The sequence below is a fragment of the Eubalaena glacialis genome, chromosome 3 (assembly GCF_028564815.1).
Source record: "Eubalaena glacialis isolate mEubGla1 chromosome 3, mEubGla1.1.hap2.+ XY, whole genome shotgun sequence".
Taxonomy (NCBI): Eukaryota; Metazoa; Chordata; class Mammalia; order Artiodactyla; family Balaenidae; genus Eubalaena; species Eubalaena glacialis.
Genome location: NC_083718.1, coordinates 25885302 through 25893076, shown reverse-complemented (window position 1 = coordinate 25893076; position 7775 = coordinate 25885302). Strand labels below are relative to the sequence as shown.

Below are 7775 nucleotides of genomic sequence, written 5' to 3'. Positions count from 1 at the left end.
TATTTGCCTATTGTTTTCTCCTAGTGCCATTTCACTTGTTCTGCTATTCCCTGTATTTCCTGTAAACTTCAGACTAGATCTAGATGTTAGAAACTAGAGGTTTGATTTGATTCAAGTTAAGTGTTTTTTAGTAAAAACACACTACAAATTATATATTGTTCACTTCTTATTGCATCACATCATATCAGAGTGTGCATAATATCAGGTTGTCCACTATTAATAAAACTAAGTTTGATCACTTGGTAAAAGTGGCAGCTGCTAAAACTCTTCATTGTAAAGGTACATTTTACCTTTGCAATTGGTAAGTAATCCATGCGGTGATACTCCTGCACTGTAAGAATAGCCTGACTTTCACAACCTGGAGAGGCAAAGTTTCGGCACTTCCTGAAATAATCTAGAAGTGGCTGTGCTGTAGTGGAAAGAGCAGTGAGTGAGGATTTCAAAGACATGGATTTGAGTCCTAGTTCTGCTGTGTGACCTTCAGCAAATTTTCCAAGCCTGTTTATTAACTTTATAATGAAGATAATACCTTACAAAGTGATGAGAATAAATCCTATGAAAGTATTCTGAAAAATCTTTAATTCATCTTACAAATGTAAGGAATCATTATTCTGAGTTAAAGCTTTTATGTCTGTAAGTATAGGATAATGCCTGAGCACTCACCAGCACTGCTAGTATAATCATCTCATACCACTGCTTAGCATTAAGCATGATACATCGAAGGAACTCAGAAACCGTTTCCTGAACAAAATAACACGTCCTAAGGAGTTCCAGAGAACCAGGGGCTAATTCTACCATAGAGTATTCCCAATTACTAGAGCATGTGAAAAGAGTTCTCCAGGGGAACATTAGGCTGGGCTCCATACTCAGAGACGGGATGACCTAGTCTTTCCTATTCTGGGATGTGGTTCCAGCTACCCGGACATGATCCCATTTCCTCTAATGTATGTCTTGTTCCCCAGACCCAGAAAGTCAACTGCCCCAGATCTTAGAGGAATGTCCCATTCCTTCAGTCTAACTTTCTCCTAGTCTGTGCATATATATGTTTCTCATTTCCCACTGGTTGGAACTTGGATGCAGGGCTAGTGGTGAGCCATTACCCACCATAAACAAAAAGGCAATATCCCAGAAAACGATGGAATGAGAAAGGAAGAGCCCTACACCCCTGACTGTTCACCTGGTTGGACATTTCCATGGGAGAGACAGCTTGGTTAAATAACCCTTATTTTGGTCTGTGTTAAAGAAACAAAACCAATGTCATCATCTTTAGCCTCTTTTGTACCTAAAGTGCAATACCTGGGCTCTGCCCATCTGGCCTTCCCACTGCAGAGTTATGGAGGACTGGGGAGCTCTGGCTGCTAGCAACTACTTTGAAGTCCACCAAAAATAAGATGGATTAATGGATAAATAAAGAAATGGGTAAATATATAGATATGTAGAAAAGCCAGTATAGTACAGTAAGTCCCCCACATACGAACGAGTTCTGTTCCGAGAGCACGTTCGTAAATCCAATTTGTTCGTAAGCCCAACAAAGCTAGCCTAGGTACCCAACTAACACAATCAGCTATATAGTACTGTACTGTAATAGGTTTATAAAACTTTTCACACAAATAGTACATAAAAAACAAACACAAAAAATAAAGGAAACATTTTTAATCTTACAGTACAGTACCTTGAAAAGTAGAGTAGTACAGTACAACAGCTGGCATACAGGGGCTGGCATCAAGTGAACAGGCAAGAAGAGTTACTGACTGGAGGAGGGAGAGGAGGTGGGAGATGGTAGAGATGAAGGATCATCAGCAATAGGAGACGGAGGGCAAGCTGCAATTTCACTCACGCCTGACACTGATGGCAAAGGTTCTGGTTCCTTGCTGGATTCAATTCTATCTACCCTCTTGAAAAAACGATCCAGTGATGTCTGGGTAGTAGCTCTTTTTTCTCATCATAGATGACATGGTAGAACTGGATTGCATTCTGAACTGCTGCAAACTTCATGTACCTTTCTACGTTTGGGTCCTGTGCCTCAAAAACTAAGTGCCTCCTCAGATAAAGAAAATCCCCTTGCCATTTCCTGCGTCCTGAATCTCATCAGTTCTTCAGTTACTTCTTCCTCTTGTCTCTCTTCGTCCTTTCTCTGGGCCTCCAATTCCATCAGGTCTTCATTAGTAAGCTCCTCGTGTTGCACAGCAAGGAGTTCAGTGAAGTCTTCCTCTTGCAGATCTAGCTCCAGCTTCTTGCTGAGGGTCACTAAGTTGCTGAAGACCTCTTTGGACTCCTCATTCACCTTCTCAAATCCATAAAAATTGTGAACAAACTTTGGGCAAAGGTTCTTCCAAACCCCATTTATGGTGACAGCCGTAACCTCACTTCAAACAATGTCAATGTTTTTTATGGCCTCATAGATGTTACAGTCCTTCCAAAATTGTCACAAGGTTGTTCCTGATTCATCACTCACTTTTACTGCCTGACAAGGAGTGTGACTTAAGTAATATTTCCTTGGACTTGAGCACATGAGGAGGGGGAAGGGTAAGCTGGGACGAAGTGAGAGAGTAGCATGGACATATATACACTACCAATTATAGAATGGATGGCTGGTGGGGGGCAGCCGCATGGCACAGGGAGATCAGCTCGGTGCTTTGTGACCACTTAGAGGGGTGGAATAGGGAGGATGGGAGGGAGATGCAAGAGGGAGGAGATATGGGGATATGTGTATATGTATAGCTGATTCACTTTGTTATAAAGCAGAAACTAACGCACCATTGTGGGGCAGTTGTACTCCAATAAAGATGTTAAAAAAAAAACAACCCAAGGTCATCAGAAAAAAAATTTTTTTTCTTTAATAGATCTTTATTGGAGTATAATTGCTTCACAATACTGTGTTAGTTTCTGTTGCACAACAAAGCGAATCAGCCATGTGCATACACTCTAACTCCCTGGCCCATAGGTTGGATGAGCAACATAGTATTCGGTGGCAGGTGCACTACTTTGACGTTGGGATTAAAGTTGTCCGTGAATGCGGCGTGGCCCGGAGCACTGTCCAGCAGCAAAAGAATGTTGAATGGGACATCCTTCTCCAAGCAATATTTCTCTACCTCCAGGATAAAGTGGTGGAAAAACCAGTCCTGGAATACAGCCTGTGTAACCCAGGCTTTGGGGTAACTCTTCCACACAACAGGAAGAGAGCCCTTGGCTATGTTTTTAAGGGCCCTTGGGTCCTCTGAATGATAAACTAAGAGAGGCTTCAGCTTCATATTGCCAAAAGCATTGCCACCAAACAACAGAGTTAGTCTAACCTTTGCTGCTTTATAGCCTGATATCAACTTTTCCTCCTTACTGATGTAACTTCGGTCTGGCATCCTCTTCCAGTATGGTCCTGTCTCATCCACATTAAAAACCTGTTCAGGTAAATACGTGCCTTCATCAACAGTTTCTCGAAGCGTTTCAGGAAATTCCTGGGCAGCTACCATATCCGCACTTGCTGCCTCACCACTTACTTTTACATTGTGAAGGTTGGCTCTAGTCTTGAACCCATGAAATCAGCCATGGCTGGCATTAAAAGATGCGCCCTCTGACTCTTTGCTGTGTTTCTTCTTTACGTCTTCATAAAGGCTTTTAGCTTTCCCTTGAATCAACATTAAGCTGAGCAGGACTCAACGCTGATGCTGATCCTGCATCCACACGCTGAGAAGTTTCTCCATCTTCTCCATCACTTTTCCACGCTTCTCCGATATTACTGTCGACATCATCGGCACACCAGACTTCCATGTTCCGTGATCTTGTTCTTTAGAATCGTGCTGATGGTGGAATGATTCATGTTATACGAATGAGTGATGGCTACCATCTTTCCACCTCACTCCACTCTCTCAATTATTTTCACTTTCATTTCCATCGTTATCTCTTGGCGCTTCTTAGCAGTACCAGCTACATCACTGCTGCTTTTACGCTTGCTTCCAGACATCCTGGGCTTGAAATAAATACTGTACTACTGTACCCTATACGGTACTGTACAGTAAAGTACACAAAAGCACAACCACTTGTAGAGGATGCACACACCTGACAATCTACACCAGACACGTGAACTAACTTACGTGATTGGACATGGGGACGCACGTTCGCATCTTTGAAAGTTTGCAACTTGAAGGTTCATATGTAGGGGACTTACTGTAAAATGTTAAAGACAGAATCTAGGTGGTGATATACAGTGTTCACTATAAATTCTTTCAATTTTACTGTATGTTTGAAAATGTTCATAATAAAATGTTAAGGGGAAAATACCATCATCTCACCTTAAAAAAGTATTCTAATAGTCTGATAAATGTTTTTGTTGTTGTTTGGTTGTTTGCTTTTAGAGTAGATTTGTTTAATTCAGAATCCAAATGCAGTTTACACGTGGCATTTGCTTAATACATATTTTCGTTATTTTTCTTTGTTTCCTGTTCATTGTCATTGTTGGGGTTCAACAGGAGCCAAGGCAGGCAAGATATGCCTGGAAAAAATGTAAATTATTTCACCAGAGCCAAGAGAATTTAGGAACTCTCATCAAGCTGCTTATACTAGAAGAGGTCATCTGTGCTTCCAGAAAAACTCGGTGTCCAAGAGGCTGTGCACAAGAGGTCTCTATTTGGGCCCATATGTGGCAACAGGGACTCAAAACTTTTGATCTCAGAAGCAGACATTGGGCATCAGGAAGGTCTCTAACAAACATGGGTGACCGTTTGAGGGATGCACACTCCCATCTTCCTGTACTCTTAAATGATGCATTGCTCATAATCAGCTTGCAGACATTTGACAGATGAATGAATGGCAGGGTCTCAGTCCCTGTTCTCCTGGGTTGTTTCTCTCATGAATCTGAGTGTGGTGCTGTGTGTCTGTAAGCAGTGTAGCTACAAGAGAAGGCATGAGCTCCCCAACTGAAGGTTTAAGACACACAAAGAATGCAGGATTTCGGTTATTGAGATGGTATGTGAAGCCAGGATAACTCGATGTTGAGTCACAGAATGTTGGAATGACTTAAACATTTCCTGATTTGAGTTTTGTGTACTGAGCCTGGTGTTGAGGATATTTGGGCCTCAACTATGAAGAAGAAGAAGAGGGCTTCAAGAATCGGAAGTAGCCTACTCCATGCGTAGCATTTTTCTTACGAAGCAGGTCACCCACTGTCCCTTGCTTGGCCAGTGCAAAGAGGCTAAGGAAACTTCATAAGCAGAGTCCCTCACTTGAAAAGCCCCTTTCCAAGGCCCTCAGTTTTCCTCAATGAAAAAAGAAAGCAATCAGTAGTCTCAGGCATGTGGAAGCCATGGACCACTGGGGGTCATCCTCTATTCCTTGGTGGCAGTCTCAAGATTGTCGGCAGTCCCTCCACATCCACATATTTGACCCCAAGGAGAAAAAGCTAAATGAGTCACTGCTTGGGACCACTACGATCCCGGTTTCACTCACCAACCCAAGACCATCCTGGCAGAGGTAGGTTTCAGGAAGTGGGGAGGACCAGGTACTTCAAGGAGCTGGACTTGGGACAGTGTGGAGGGAACTCAAAGGGCTGGAGCCCCAAGGGGCTCACTCTTAGGTGAGAAGCACCACCAGTGCAAGACAAGGCAGAGAAAGTTAGAGACATGGAATCACGAATTAGTTAAGAGGCTGAAAGAAAAAATTTTAAACTATTAATAATCAAAAAAAATTTCAATCAACCAAGGTAGAGGGAAGATTGAATTATCTTCTCACTCTCTCTATAGAAACTGATACTATAAAACTGTCTTGCTCTCTGGGCTCAGAATTAGTTTGTGGTAATGTGGCTAAATGCACTAAAAAGGTCAGAATTGTTAGTAAATACGGCACTGTAATGGTGCCTCCCTCAGGAAAATTGCGAAGAAAATTGAAATCAGCCAGCACACCAAGTACACTTGCTCCTTCTGTGGCAAAACCAAGATGAAGAGACAAGCTGTGGGGATCTGGCACTGTGGTTCCTTCATGAACGGTAGCTGGTGGTGCCTGGACCTACAATACCACCTCTGCCCTCACAGTAAAATCAGCCATCAGAAGACTGAAGGAATTGAAAGTCCAGTAGAGGCTCCACCATTTGAAACATTGCTAGCTTATAATAAATGGGTAAATTTATTACAACAACAACAAAGAATTCATGTCTTGTGAAGAAATGATAAAGAGTATGCAGCCAAAAATTGCAGGGGAAATAAATGTATCACAGGGCTCTATCACAGCTAATAACAACATATGTTACTTTTTCTGGATTTTTTGTTGTTTGTATTTATCAGCTTTTAAAAATTTATATTTTTATTTTTTTTTCTTATTCCAAATATTCCCTTTTGTACTTATATTTGGTTTTTAAAATTTTTTATTTTATTTTACTTTATTTTTGGTTGCATTGGGTCTTCGTTGCTGCACGAGGGCTTTCTCTAGTTGTGGCAAGCGGGGGCAACTCTTCGTTGTGGTGCGCGGGCTTCTCACTGCGGTGGCTTCTCTTGTTGTGGAGCACAGGCTCCAGGCGCGCGGGCTTCAGTAGTTGTGGCACGTGGGCTCAGTAGTTGTGGCTCGCAGGCTCTAGAGTGCAGGCACAGTAGTTGTGGCACACGGGCTTAGTTGCTCCGCGGCATGTGGGATCTTCCTGGAGCAGGGCTTGAACCCGTGTCCCCTGCATTGGCAGGTGGATTCTTAACCACTGCGCCACCAGGGAAGTCCCCCTATATTTGTTTTGTTTTGTTTTAATATTTATTTATTTATCTGTGCCGGGTCTTAGTCGCGGCTAGCGGGATCTCCATTGCTGCGTGTGGGATCTTCGTTGCGGCATGCGGGATCTTTTATATAGTTGCGGCATGAGAACTCATAGTTGCGGTATGCGAACTCATAGTTGTGGCATGTGGGATCTAGTTCCCTGAGCAGGGATTGAACCTGGGCCCACTGCATTGGGAGTGTGCAGTCTTAGCCACTGGACCATCAGGGAAGTCCCTCCTTTTGTACTTATATTTGTATTCATTGTTTTGTATCCTTTTTCTTAAAAGAGATACAATTACCCAAAAGAACTGAAAGCAGGGACTCCAAGAGATACTTGCACACCAATGTTCACAGCATTACTCACAATAATAGTCAAAAGGTAGAAACAACCCAAGTGTCCATCTACAGATGAATGGATAAATAAAATGTAGTATACACATACAATGGAATATTATTCAACCTTTAAAAGTAATGAAATTTGATTGTTACAATGTGAATGAACCTTGAAAACATTATGCTAAGTGAAATAAGCCAGACACAAAACAACAAGTACTGTATGATTCCACGTATATAGGGTCCCTGGAATAGATATGTTCATAGAGACAAAAGTTATGGGCCAGGGGAGAGGGGGGAATGGAAAATTAGTTTAATGGGTTATAGAGTTTCTATTTGGGATGATGAAAAAGTTCTGAAAATATATAATGGTGATGGTAGCACAACAATGTGAATGTACTTAATGCCACGGAATTGAACACTTAAAATGGTTAAAATGGCATATATATATTCTTACCATTTTATTTATTCCACAGTTTTAAAAGGGGGCTCCCTAAAGTTGTTTAAGCCTTAGGCCCACAAACTTGGATCTGTTCCTACCAATGGAATAAACAATTCCATAACACAAATATAACATTCTAAAATGAGAATCACATATTCAGTAACAGAAGGGTTACGGGTTGTTTTTTTTTCCTCTTAATAAACGAGATTCATCAAACTATTGGAAAATGGGAAGTTCTGCTTTTCAGAAATCCTAAATGATAAATCACAAACAT

General features: G+C 41.7%; 1 pseudogene; it reads left to right on the top strand.

Annotated features, from left to right (window-relative positions):
* Nucleotides 1-5396: 5396 nt before the first annotated feature.
* On the top strand, nucleotides 5397-6064 carry LOC133086936 (large ribosomal subunit protein eL43-like; annotated as a pseudogene).
* The last annotated feature ends 1711 nt before the right edge of the window (nucleotides 6065-7775 follow it).